We start from the raw sequence: 14,810 nt of genomic DNA on the forward strand, positions 1-14,810 counted from the left end.
CATTCTCAAAAGGAATAGTTACAACAGGGAGGTGATGTCAAGACATGCAAGTGAATTGGTTTAAGTGGGGGAGGGGTGCAAAGTCACAAGCCTCACTTTCTCCTCTGGAGCCATCTGGGTCCAGTGACCAAATATGGGTCATGACTACTGGAGATGGCCCTGGAAGTAGTAGGAGACCTTTTTAAGCTAAGGTCTTTCCCAACTCTCAGTTTGAGGCAACGCCCTTTCTGTGTCTAGGCTAGGTAAGAAAGAAATGAGGGAAAGAATGGTCTCTTTTACCTAGTCAAAGAAAAAAGATTCACCTGGGATTGGCCAAAATAGAAACAATTGTTATTTACTTTCAAGAAAGATTTTATTGATTTTGAGTTTTACAATTTTCCCCCCATTCTTGCTTCCCTCCCCCCCACCCCCCACGGAAGGTTAGTGTTTACATTGTTTCCATGTTATACATGCTATTTACTTTCACTCTGAGTCAATGAGGGTAAAGGAATAGAGACTTCGAGGCAGAGGTAAGGAAGGCAGAGGAGAAAAATTAGGGTACCTGTTCTCAGTTAGTAAATCGACATAATACACCAGAGTAAGGGGGATTAATCTAAGATTTGGGTAAGAGTTAAGGCTAGCCAATACAAAGCCTGTGCAAGAGGCTGATCTGACAAATAAACCCAGCCCGATCTGCTTTTGGACAGCTCTCGTTAGTAAGTATTTTGAATTTCATTGGCCCTTGATGCTATTTCCTCGCTTTTCCCTTTCTCCATGAAGCACGAGTCTGCCTCCACCACCTAGTTCGTGATTTGTATGAATGCTGTAGGGAACCTCAGGAGCCCGAATATTCGAGAGTGAACTAGGGGAATGAGGGAAGAAGGAGAAGCGAACACATTTTCCGTGCTTCAGAAAGGAACAGAAAAAAGAACTGCTTGCTCTGCCTAGACCTGGGGGGGGGGGGGGGGCGGGGAGAGAAGTCTCAAGCCATCCTAGCAAGAACCCCTGCTCACCGGCCACCCTGATCCAGTCCTCCCAGCCCTGGAAAAGACTGGTACAGTTTGTTATGCTGGGGCCGGAATGTACTTTGTGTTTCATATGGCGCCTGTCCAGTGCTGTGCCGGCCTCTTTATATTTATCCTTTCCCAGCTCTAGACTCCATGGCATCCTGCTGTCAATCAGTTAAACTTTCATCTGCCTACTATGGACCTGAGTCCCAAGCCTAAAACAGGCAGGAATAGCTATTCATTTCTCATGATTCTCCATTCTCAGTAGCAGTGAAGTATAGGAAAAGGCTGCCAAAGTGGGTGCACTTCCTCACTCTCCCCCATCCCTCTCTACTTCCAACCTAGGAGTCCAGCTTCAAAAGTTCACAAAATCTGGAACCTTTTCTCACTACCTACCTTGTATAGAACCAGCTTCTGGACTATCCCTAAACCACCTAAAGATTACTCTGGGCTTTTGGGAGTGGCATCTCCAGCAAGTAGAGTGTTTGGACTAGGAAATGGGAAGACTTGAGTTTAAATTCTATCTCAGATTTATCTAAATAAGCCACTTAACCTCCCAGCCTCAGTTTCCCCATCTGTAAAATAAAGGTGAGAATAGCAGCTACTTCAAACAGTTGTTATAAAAATCAGATGAGATGTTATATAAAGCTCTATACTAGCTATAACAACTATGATCATTACTGTTCTTTTTCAATGAATATAACATTTTATTTTGAATGTGATTTTATGGCAGGTAGAAATAATTTTACATCTGAGAAGGCAGAGAGTAGTGACAAGAAATCTAGAAAAGGTAGCATCACAGAGATTTATAGAAAAGTGGCAAAAGGGAGGGGTAGCTAGGTGGCACAGTGGATAAAGCACCAGCCCTGGAGTCTGGAGTACCTGGGTTCAAATCCGGTCTCAGACACTTAATAATTACCTAGCTGTGTGGCCTTGGGCAAGCCACTTAACCCCATTAGCCTTGCAAAAAAAAAAAAAACTAAAGAAAAAAGTGGCAAAAGGTAGGAGCAGAGTTGTTTTTAGCACTGAGGGGGGAGGTGAAGAAGGAGGAAATGGGTAGGAGGTTGGGGGGAGATAGGAATCCAAGCTATCTGAGTCATGAGACTTCCCATTAGAATGGAAACTCCTTGGGGGCAGGTATTGCTTTTGTTTGTATTTCTATCAGCAATTAGAAATGGGTCTGCCACCTACTGAGCCCTTAATAAATTCTTCTTACTTGAATGATTATAGAGTACTGATTCCACCCATGGTGACCAATGTCCTCACATTTTAACCTTCAAAGTACACAAGTCCCAGCTATCACTATCACCCCTAAAGTCTCCCGTGTTGGAACATCTCTTTCCCTTATTTTGCATTGTCTTTTTCCAAGCCAAGATCACCTAAATCGAACTGAATTTGCCCAAAGCACAGTTATGCTGTCTCTTATGTCTTTTAGCTCAGATGTGTTGTCTCTTAGGTCTCTTAGCTCATTTTCTAGCCCTTCTTAGGGGCTGGAAGTACCTGGACCAACCCTAGACAAAGAATACAGAAGCTTAAGCAAGCATTATTTAAATCACCCCTGAAAGTGATTTAAAAGTCACTGTACCTGGGAAACCAGGTAAGATCTACTCATCCCAAGTGCAGTCACATATTCATTCCAGTTTGTGGTCTGAAAGCTGATTCAGCTACATTTGTAATGCTTTTATAAATTACGCCCTGCTGCTATCTCTAGAAGTTTGTGTTTATTCTTGACCAGATCAGGTAGATATTCACAAATGGATGAATTTCTTCTCCTGCTTTTACTACCAAATCTGGGAGTAGAGAGCACCTCATGTTCATTTTCCAGGACCAAAAGATTAATTTTTCCCTTATTTCACCCTACTCAACCTCTAATTTCCACAGGATCTTTTTTTCCAGGAATTTTTTTTTCTATATCAGCAAAAAGAGAAGGGAGGTGAATAGTCATTTGCCCATCATCCCATTTCACATCTTAAGAGTATGAGGTCTGTAGTAATTAAATAACCCATATTCACAGTGCCAGTGGTAGAACTACTCTGTTCTGGCCTTTTAAGTATCTTTACCCAAGTTGGCCTTTGTTCTAATCCCAGATAGCTTGGATTCCTATCTCCCCCCAACCTCCTACCCATTTCCTCCTTCTTCACCTCCCCCCTTACCTCTCACCCAGAAACAAACTTTGCCTCCCTCATGATATTGATCTAGGACTGTGATGCCAGAAATCTGATGTACGTGGGTGGGGAGGCTAAGCCTGTTCACAGTGCCACATTCACAAGCTTGTCGGTAGCTCCAGAGTTACAGGGACATCCAGGCGCATGAGAGTGAAAGTAATATTATCAAATAGTTCTTAAATTTATATAACACTTTATATTTCTCTTTTTTTTCAGGATTAAAAATATATATACAGAGGTAGCAAAGTGGCAGAGTAGATAGAGTACCAGCCCTAGAGTCAGAAGGACCTGGGTATAAATCTTGCCTCAGGCACTTACTACTTGCTTAGCTGTGTGACCTTGGGCAAGTCACTTATCCCTATTGCCTTGCAAAACCTCAAAAACATATATATATATATGTATATATATGTACATATGTGTCATTGTTGAAAACATATACATATATGTTGCTGATACAGAAACTGAGGTAAATAGGATAAAGTGATTTACTCAGGGTTATATAGTCAAAGGTCAGATTAGAACTCAGGATGAGTCTTCCAGACTCCAGGACCAGTACTCTATCCATTGGACTACCTACCTGCCCTCATTTCTGTATTTGTGTGAGTTTACATATACATGTGCATGTGTATATATGTATATGTCTACGTATATAATATGTATATACATATATATTTATAGAATATTTTTAGCTTTTACATAACCTTCATTTCCAAATAAGAGGCTATTCTCTGCCTTATTTCTTGACTAATCTTAATCACTGAATGGGATTGCCTAAATCAAACTGAAACCTATTAAAGACCTTAGTTTAAAAAGATCTCCCAATCATGCAGGGTCATCTCCAGTCATCCTGATCTATATTTGATCAGTGGACCCATATCTCCAGAGGAAAAGTGAGACTGGTGAATTTGCAGTCTTCCCTCACTTAAATCCAATTAACTTGCATGTCATGGCATCACCTCCCTGAGGTCTTCTTTGAGAACAAACAACAGCATTTCCAAATATGTCCTTTTTCCTCTCTTGCCAAAAGAGCTACTGCACCTTGAGACAAAGATTAAGAAAGGAAGAAAGAGAAAAAAATCAGTTCAGCAAAACTAATAAATCTAATAACTCAACCGAATCTGACAATATTTATTTTTTTCTGCATCCAAGGCATACAAAGAAGAGAAGATCTTCTCATCTCTTCTTTCGGATCAATGCTGGTGATTTAAAATAATGAAGCATTCAGTTTTTATTTTGTTTTTTCATTCTTTCCATTTACATTTCTGTAGTCATATACTATCTTCCTGAATCTGCTTATTTCACTCAGTATCAATTCATATTTCTTCTCAGGCTTATAAGCATTCTTCATATTCATTATTTCTATGGAAGACACAGTAATATTCCATCACAAATTTGTTTAGTAATGCCTCTTAAAAGAGCATCTACTTTATTTCTGTTTCTTTGCTACTACAAAAGCACTTTATGCTTTTCCTATTTATATTCATAATCTCATTTGATCCTCATAATATCCCTCTAGTTGGGGTAGATTCAAAGGATCACATATCTAGAACTGGAAGGGACCTCACAGGTTATTTAATCATCCAACTTCTCATTTAAAAAAAAAGAAGAAACTGGAGTGGCAGCTTACCTAGCTGTGAGATCTTGGGTAAGCCACTTAACCCCTTTGCCATGTTAAAAAAAAAAAAACAAAAAGAAACTGAGGTTCAGTGAGTTTTCCAAAACAATTTATATAATAAGTATCAGGGGAGGATTTTAACTCAGTACCTCTAACTCTAGAGAGGGCAATAAGGTGATACAGTGGCTAGAATGCAGGGCCTGGGGTTGAGAAGACTCATTTTCCTATGATATAAAAATCCAGCCTCAGACACCTACTAGCTGTATGATCCTGGACAAGTCACTTAACCTGTTTCCCTCAGTTTCTTCATCTGTAAAATGAGCTGGAAAAGGAAATGGCAAAGCACACCAATATCTTTGGTACCAAAACTCCAAAACAGGTCACAAAGAGATGGACACTACTTAAAAATGACTGAACACCACCAAAACTCTTAGAGTAAATCTCTTTTCCATTGGATCATTCCTGCCTCCTACTCTTCTAAACTAAACTTAAACTTAACCACACCAAGAGGATATGGAGTAAGGTCAGTAGACATCCTGTATTAGGCAAGACAGACCTAGATTTTAATTTCCTGTCCTTCTAAGTCTTTCATTTTGTCCCCACTGAGATATGGTTCCTTTCCCTCTCTTCTTTTTTCCCTATTTCCTCCTCTCAGCTGGTAATGTTTTTGTATCTTGTTTCTCCCCTTCCATTTTTCAGTCTTTTTTAGTTTCTAGAGAAATTGCCAATTGTACCAATCAGTTAATAGTTTTTCTATAGAAAGAACATGTGCCTTCTAGCAATGCAATTAAGAACATGCTTTCAATGTATATATAGTCTTAGAGAGTTGCCAAGGCCATTAAGAGCTCATGTGACCTAAAGAGTTAGTTTTTGTTGGAGGACATATACTAACTTTCTGGCAAGACTATGAGTCTAGCTGCCTCTATGTCATATGATAATAGGCCTCTCTATCCACCATCCAACCTTAGTAAAACTAACCTTGACAATTAATCTGTAGGAAACAATTCAAACCCTAAAGTCCAGCTTCTGGCTCCAGGTACATCATGTTTATCTCCAGTATCTTACACTGGCCCCTGAAACTTGGTCACTTTGATGGTCATTAGGCTACAAAATATGTAAAAACAAGTCCCTTCCTTTCATGGGACTTCATATGTAAGATGATGGGGCTGAATAAAGTATGTGCTTTCTATTGCAAAATGGCTGAAAAAATTATAAGAATATAATGGATTAGTATTGTATAATAGGAATGAAGAATATGAGGAATTCAGAGGTTTTGCATGAACTGATGCAAACTGTTCTTATGCAAAGCAGAACAAAGAGAATAATCTATATAGTGACTACATCAATACAATTGAAAAGATTACCAAAAAAGGAAGTAAAACTGAGTTATAAAAACCTAACAAAAATGCTGGAGAAGATATAATGAAGCATCTATTCTTTTTTCATGGGAGAGAAATGAGGCATTACTGGAACAGAATATTGTCTACATTGTTAAACAAGGTAGCTGTTCAATTGGCATTTCAAACTGGGTCTCAGGGTGGAAAATGGCTGATGTGACGTTCAAAGAAATCAGTAAAATGAATTTTTTAAAAAAGAAAACAAAATAAGCAGGCATGGGCTGAATCATTGGTTTTGATGGAAGTTGTTCTATTCTTTTTACTTGCTTGGTGCCCTCCCAAATAGATAATTTCCATTATATGAAATTTAAAAACACTAGCAAAATCCATGCAACTAGAAAAAGAAAGGAGGAAGTTGATTGGGAAAAGACATTTGTATCAAATATCCTTATTAAGACATCTAAGATATCTGTGTGTGTGTGTGTGTGTGTGTGTGTGTGTGTGTGTGTGTGTATATGTATCTATATGTGTATACCCATATCTAAGATGTATGCAGCATAAGATGTATGTAGACATACAGTATAAGAAATATACAAGTCGTTACCCAAAAGATGTGATCAAAAGAATTACAAGCTATTAACAACCAAATTAAAGACTGTTTTAAATCATAAATAAGATGAAAAATGTATATCAAAACAACTTTTAAATTTCGCATCACATTCAACAAATTGGCAAAAAATGATAAAAGATGGGAATAATCAATATTTGAGGAGTTATGGAAAGACAATAATTAATCCATTATTGGTAGAATTTAGGCTAACCATTATAGAAAACAATTTGAAATTATGATAGAAAGGGACTAAAATGCCTGAGTCCATTAATTATCATATTCAGTGTCCAAAATAAACATACAGGTGGACCAACTATATAAATTATATAGCCATTCCATTTTATTGGTAAAGGAACTGAATTTGGGATTTTATTAGCATAAGGAACTGTGAGGTAAGGAAAGTCCATCTGCCAATTGTAGGCAAGGACCTTCTTTACAATTGTTTTTGTTTTGTTTTGCAAGGCAAAACCTTGTCCAAGGTCATATTGCCAGGTAATTATTAAGTGTCTGAGGCTGAATTTGAACTCAAGTCCTCCTGACTCCAAGGCCAGTGCTCTCTCTATACACTGTGCCACTTAGCTGCCCCCAATATTTTTTTTAGTTTTTGCAAGGCAATGGGGGTTAAGTGACTTGCCCAAGTTCATACAGCTAAGTAAATATTAACTATCTGAGATTGGATTTGAACTCAGGTCCTCCTGACTTCAGGGCCCATGCTCTATCCACTGCACCATCTAGCTACCCCACAATTTAATCTTACAATTCCAAAAGACTCATGATAAAAAATGCTATTCACATCCAAAGAAAGAAATGATGGAGTCTAAATAAAGATCAAAAGAATAATATTTTCACTTTATTTTTTCATTTTTTTCTTTCCTTTTTCTTTTTTTTATAACATTACTAATAGGGAAATATTCTACATGATTGCATATATACATACATACATAAATACATATATAAATATATATAAAACTTTACATCAAATTACATACCATCTTTGGGAGGACGGAGGGGAGAGAGGAAGAAAATTTGGAACTCAAAATTTTAATAAAAGAATGTTTTTTTACATGTAATTGGAAGGGGCGGCTAGGTGGCACAGTGAATAGAGCACCAGCCTTGGAGTCAGGAGGACCTGGGTTCAAATCCGAACTCAGACTCTTAATAATTAGCTAGCCATGTGGCCTTGGGCAAGCTACTTAACCCCATTGCCTTGAAAAATCTAAAAAAAAAATTTCCTCTACATGTAATTGGAAAAAATAAAATACTATTTAATAGAAAAACAAATTTATTGTCCTAGAGTACTTAGAGGATAAGTGACTAGGATCACACAACCAGTATTTGTTGGAGGCAGGACTTGAATTTAGATCTTACTGGCTTTGAGGTCAGGCTTACCATCCAGTCTGTCAGTCAGTAAACAAGTTATCTACTTAAGTACCAATAGATGTGCAAACTGTCTTTCAACTCATATAATACAATAGACATTCTTCATCCATTTGACTTTTCAGTGTAATAATGTAGGTTCAAAAACATGATGTCCCTAGGATCATGCAGATTTTATGAAGCAGTTTCAGAATTTAGAAGCACACATTTGGAAGGAAACTTAAAGGTCACCAAGTTGTTTATTTTACAAGTAAGAAAAATGAGGCCCAAAGAAGTAAAGTGACTTGTCCAAGGTTATATAAGTAGGATTTGAACCTAGGGGTTCTTATTCTAAATTCATTTTCCTTTTACTGTAACCCCATATCTTTTTGCTCAAGATAATAGTGGTCACACAATGGGGACAGCTACTTTCAATGTAATCTGGCTGTGGTGCTTCGAGCATAGTGTTTGACATGTTGGTTTTTTGTTTTTGTTTTTTTACTTTTTACAAGGCAGTGGGGATTAAGTGACTTGCCCAAGGTCATACAGCTAGACAATTATTATGTGTCTAAGATGGGATTTGAACTCAGGTCCTCAGGGTGGAGCCAAGATGGCAACAAGAGAGGATCCTGTTTTAGGCACTCTCTCATAAAATTTATAAAATAAGGACTCTAACTAAATTTTCGCAAGACAGAACTCACAGAGGGACCTAATGAGGCAGTTCTCCTACTCAAGGTAACCTAGAAAAGAGCAGAAAGGCTCTGCTCCCCGGGGTTGGAGGGGCGGCCTGCCAGAGGGGTGGCCTGCCAGAGGGGTGGCCTGCCAGAGCAAAAGAACTTCAGCCTCCCGGAGGCAGTCCCAGGGTACTGGGAGCTATGGCTCACAGCAGCAGGGGAGTTACCTGACCTATGCCCTGGGGAGCACCGGGAACAAATTGGGGGAACAGCTGGGGGACCTCTGCCAGAGTGAACACGTGGAGCCCAGCCCTCAGAGCACACAGCCAGCAGCATGGTCAAGGCAGTCCAGATCCAGGAACCAGAAGCAGGCAGAGCCCCCAGGGCATGAACCCATTGAACCTAGGGAGACAAGTGAAGAGAGAGAGAGACTGCAGAGCTCTGCCCCTGGAACAGGACTCTGGGATTCTGACTACATTCAGATCTTGATCGCAGTCTAGGCCCCCCCCATAGAACAGCAGCCCCCCCCCAACTCAGCCCCATGGCAGAGGGGGGTGCTTATGGTCATTCACAGACCAGGAGGGAGCACAAAGCCTCATACACTGAGACCCTTGTGGAAGTGTCCCAAAAGCTCAGGAAGCACCCCCAAAACAGGCTTAGGCTGGGGAAATGAGCAAGCAGAGAAAAAAGAGGAATGCCATTGAGAAATATTTTGCCTGTGAGCCCAAGAAGGATCAAAACACTCAGTCTGAAGATGAGGAAGCACAAGCTCCTGCATCTAAAGACTCCAAGAAAAACAGAAATTGGGCTCAGGCTATGACAGAGCTCAAAAAAAGACTTTGAAAATCAAATGAGGGTGTTAGAATAAAAACGGGGAAATGAAATGAGAGAGATGCAGGAAAAACATGAAAATGAAGTCAGCAGCTTAGTCAAGGAGATCCAAAAAATGCTGAAAAAATAGCATGCTAAAAACCAGCTGAGGTCAAATGGCTAAGACAGTTCAAAAAGTTATTGAGGAAAAGAATGCTTTAAAAAGCAGAATTGGCCAGATGGAAAAAGAGATAAGAAAGCTCTCTGAGGAAAACAAATCCTTCAGACAAAAAACAGAACTCAGGGAGATTGCTGAAATTATGAGAAATCAGGACTCATTACTTCAAAACCAAAAGAATGAAAAATTAGAAGAAGATATGAAACATCTCATTGAAAAAATAAGTGATATGGAAAACATATTTAGGAAAGATAACTTAAAAATTATTGGAATACCTGAAAGTCATTACCAGGAAATGAGCCTTGACATCATTTTCAAAGAATTACTACAAGAAAACTGCCCTGATATCCTAAAAGGAGAGGGCAAAAATAGAAATTGAGAGAATCCGCCAATCTCCCCAAGAAAGAGATAAAAAAAAACAACCCCCAGGAATATCATAGTCAAGTTCCAGAACTCCCAAGTCAAAGAGAAAATATTACAAGCAGCCAGAAGGACACAGTTCAAATATCGTGGAGCTGCAGTCAGGATCACACAGGACTTAGCAGCAACTACATTGGAAGCTCGCAGGGCTTGGAATACAATATACCAGAAGGCAAAAGAGCTTGGAATGCAACCGAGAATCAACTACCCTGCAAGGCTGAATGTCCTCTTCCAGGGAAAAAAGATGGACTTTCAATGAACCAGGGGAATTTCAAATGTTCCTTATGGAATGGCCAGAGCTGAACAGAAGGTTTGATCTTCAAATACAGGACTCAGGTGAAGCATAGAGACTGGAGGAGAAGGGGAAAATATGAGGGACTTAATGATGATGAACTGCATGTATTCCCATATGGAAAAATGACACTGATAATACTCATATGAACCTTCTCAATTAACAGAGCAGGTAGAAGGAGCTTTTATAGATGAAGCACAGGAGAGAGCTGAATTTGAAGATAAAATATGGTGTAAAAATGGAGTCAATAGAAAAAAAAGGAAATGTAATGGGAGAAAGATATTTCATATAATAAGACTTTTCTTTATTACAATGAGCTATTGCTCATTCAAAGGGGGGAAGGCAAGGGGGAATGAGGGAATCTTTGCTCTCATCAGAGGTGGCTAGGAGAGAAAACAGCATAGATATTCAATGGGGTATAGACATCTGGAGTAAGGAGAGAAGGGGGAAGGGGTGGAGATGTGAATAAAGGAGGAGAGGATGGACCATGGGGGGAGAGTGGTTAGATATAACACATTTTCTTTTTTACTTCTTGCAAGGGGCTGGGATTGGATGGCCTATCCAGGATCATAGGGCCAGGTGGAAGCTGGGCCTAAGGGGTGGTATGGGGGCTCAGGGCCTCTTGGCCCCAGGGCCAGGGATCTGTCTACTGCGCCACTCAGCTACCCTACAACAGAGTCAGTGAGAGAGAAAATATAGTACATGGTAATGGAGAAATATAAATGGAGGGAGTTGCAATCAGCAATGGCAATGGTGGAAAAATATGGAAGTAACTTTTGTGATGGACTTATCATAAAGAATGTGATCCACCCACAACAGAGTTGTTGGTGTTGGAACACAGACTGAAGCACATTTTTTATTATTATTATTATTATTTTGGGGGGGGTGCAGGGCAAATGGGGCTGAGTGGTCTGCCTGGGGCCACGTAGCAGGGTGATTGTTGGGTGTCTGAGGCCGGATTTGGACCTCGGTGCTCCTGGCTCAAGGGCCAGTGCTCTGTCCGCCACCCAGCCACCCCTACTATTATTACTATTTTATTTCATTTTAGGTCTTTTTTTTTCTTTTTATGGTTTTTGCAGGGCAGTGGGGTTGGGGTGGCTTGCATGTCACACAGCTGGGTGATTGGCCAGATATGGGCTCAGGTGCTCCTGGCTCCAGGGCTGGTGCTCTGTCCACTGTACCACCTGGCCATACCTACAATTATTACTATTATTTTTTTTTTAATTTTAATTTTAATTTTTTTCTGTCCCCTTTATTTTATCACTCAAGCAAGTCTATATGTTTGGTGGCGAGAGGCTATTTTCTTTACTCTGAACTCAGGTCCTCCTTACTCCAGGGCAGGTGCTCTATCCGCTGCATCACTTAGCTGCCCCCTGTGATAGCATACTTGCATGGGTTCTGAATAATGGACAATGCTTTCAAGCCTTTCCAGTCACCAAGGGAATGAAGGGCTATGTGCTTTTTCCCATACTTTTTAGCACGTCAGATGACAACACGCGTTCAATGAGATGAAAACAGTATCGAGGTCAGTTATCACACTGACACTAAGTTATTTAACTTGAAAAGGCTATAAGCCAAGACTAAAGTGAAGGGAAAGTTGGTACATGATTCTTTGTTTGCAGATGATTATATATTCAATGTGACTTCTGAGTTTGAAAGGCAAGGGAGTATGGATTGATTCTCTATGACTTGTCCTAATTTTGGCCTATCAATTAACACTAAAAGACCCAGATTCTCCATCAACCAAGTATCACACCATCTATACATGGAACCTTTGGGGATAGCAAATGGAGAAATATTGAATGCTGTAAATGAGTTCATTTTCCTTGGCAGTTCAATTTCACAATTCATTTTCATTTGAATTGTCTTAGAAAGATTCTGATGACCTGGCAAGATACAGTACTAGACACTGAGGTCCTTTCTCAATCTGAAGTGCCAAGCATTCAAACTCTAATGCAGAAAGTGCAATTCCAGTGGGTTGGTCCTATTTCTCGTCTCCCACACTTTTTTTCAGAGCCTCCCAAACTAGTTCTGGTAACATGTGGATCAACTTCATAATCTATGTAGTCATGCTGTTTGAATGCCAAATGTACATTTTTCTAAGAGATTTACAAAGAACTCACACAAGGCAGATGCTTACATGGAGGTCAAAAGCAGCAATAAAAAGGCACTCTCAAAGTCTTTCTGAAGAACTTTGGAACTGATTGCATGACATATTAGACACTGGCACAGGACTGCCCAGGATGGTGTGCCCACATCAAAAAAAGTGATGACTATGAGTGAAGCAGCTCAAAAGAAATGTGAGTTTTGCAAGTTGTGCACCACTCCGAAAAATAGTCATATAGTCACATAGACTATTTTTGCCCAACCTTTGATAAAGTCTCAAGCTGACATTGGTCTGATCAGTCAGGGTCAAACACATTGTACCTTGACTCCAAATAATTATATCATTTTGGTCCCCTTCAAGAATGAAAGACAACAGTCATCTTGTCCCTTCTCTTCCTTTTTTTCTCTTCTTTCCTTCCTTCTTTAATTCTTTTCCCCCTGCTTCTTTCCTTCTTGTTATTAATGAAGAGTCCCAGACAGACTATATGTATTCATGCATCATCAGAGGTAGTCAGGGTGCCAATTACATCTATGTTGCTGGGGCTAGCCATCTCTTTGGTATGCTGAATCACACATCTAGAGCTCCAGGGCTCTATTTACCCTACTTGAACAGTTTTGTCTTTTTTTTTCCCAGTCTTTTTTTAATTTGGTGCTAGCTAAATATTTATTGGATTGAATGGGCTTAAACTGGTTCAGGCAATAAATTCAGAGGAGAGAAAGATCACAGTGAGTAGCTATAGTTAAATAGGTCTCCTCCCTTTTTTCCCCTTCCTTGTCCTTCCTCCCTCCCTCTCCCTTTCTGTCATCTTGTTCAGTATGAATCATATTTACATGTTGAATTATTTTCCTTACATTTCCAATTTCCAGGAAAATTTCTTAGCTGTCTTGCCTGCCCCTCCAAAGGAAGGACCTCACAATCTGGTTGAAGGAGATATACACACTTAAGAAGGGACTCAATAATACATAGTTGTGTATGAAAAGCTGGTCCAGAAAGAGTAGGGCTGAAGTCCCTGTGGGCTGAAGTCATCAGCAATGGTTTCATGGAAGAAGTGGGAAGACTCATGGAGATGGACACTCTCTCCACTTCTTTCCCCCTCAGTTAGCTCTCCTCTAGGAGACAGAGATCCCCCTCCCCATTCTGGCCCCTGCCCCCACAACTGCTAGAGCTTCCTGAATGGAACTCCTCCCACAACCCACATGATCCTGAGACACACCCAGGATAGCCAGCTGCCCTATCTAGAGTGACTGTAGTAGAGACCCACCCCCACCGTACTTTGGATTTCTATATATCCCATTCACTTCCTACCCTTTTCCCTCCTCCCTTCCCTTCCTCTCCTCCAACTGCTGAATTGCTTTTAGATTTAAAGAAAAACATCTGAGCCTCTCTTCCTCCTCCTTTCATTGCAGCTCTAGCAACTCTGTTGTTGCTGCTGTGACTGCTGCCTGGAGCTATTTTTAGCTGGGATGCAAAGGAGGCACATTTCTTTTTAACTTTCACTGGGGACACCAGCCCTAAGAGCCAAGACTCAGCTGGAGAAGCAAGGCCATAGACTATCCTCTCCTTCTTCCCCCCTATATATCCAGCCTCTCAGATAGGCGAGCTGGGTTGGTTTGTTTTCTGCTCTAGAAACAATTTAATTTAGACCTTATTGATTAGAAATTACCATTCCACCATCAGAAGGTTCCAGAATGAGGCTCTGACCCCTAATCACTACACCCTTACCTTCCTGAGATTAAATCTCTCCCTAGAGAAAGGATAGGTCTCTGTGAATCATAGGGGTGCTCAAAATATAGCACAAGACTCACTTCAGGTGGTATAGTGCCATATAAAGAGGACTGGCTGGGGAGGTAGAAGGACATGGATCTGAATTCTGAGCAGTTTAAACTCTGGCAAAGCATCCAACTTCCTGGGATCTTAGTTCTTCCCTTAGCTTTTCCCCAGAGCTAGCTCGGTCACAAAGAGTAGGGAATATATTCAGATATGATTCCATTTCCTTAAGGAAAGAAGAGGGGTCAGTCACAGGGACAGAAGAAGCTGCTGGGTTTTCCCCCTCCTTCTGGGCTGTTGCAAGTTTTACCTGCCTCTGGACCCTCTCTGCTAGGTTCTAGAGATTGACAGGTTTGTGAAGGTTGTCAGGAAGACTTGAACCTAGAACCTTGAACCTAGAACTAGCACCTCTTTTGTGTTAGAAGAGTGTTTACTCCTAGCATTTGAAGACCTCCCCCAATGGAATGGGAAGAAGTGAATAATTTGTTCCAAT

The 14,810-nt window shown here is 40.3% G+C and overlaps 1 protein-coding gene across 2 annotated transcripts in view; it reads left to right on the top strand.

Moving 5' to 3' along the window:
- The first annotated feature begins 479 nt into the window (after nt 1-479).
- The window catches only part of FKBP5 (FKBP prolyl isomerase 5), a 209,689-nt gene continuing 195,358 nt past the window's right edge, over nt 480-14,810 (top strand). Inside the window, exon 1 of one of the 2 annotated variants that reach the window (XM_074236456.1) lies at nt 480-695. The gene's annotated coding sequence lies outside the window, so the exon portion shown is untranslated. The remainder of the gene's footprint in view (nt 696-14,810) is intronic. The other variant, XM_074236450.1, reaches the window with a different exon arrangement.

The sequence above is a fragment of the Macrotis lagotis genome, chromosome 5 (assembly GCF_037893015.1).
Source record: "Macrotis lagotis isolate mMagLag1 chromosome 5, bilby.v1.9.chrom.fasta, whole genome shotgun sequence".
NCBI lineage: Eukaryota > Metazoa > Chordata > Mammalia > Peramelemorphia > Peramelidae > Macrotis > Macrotis lagotis.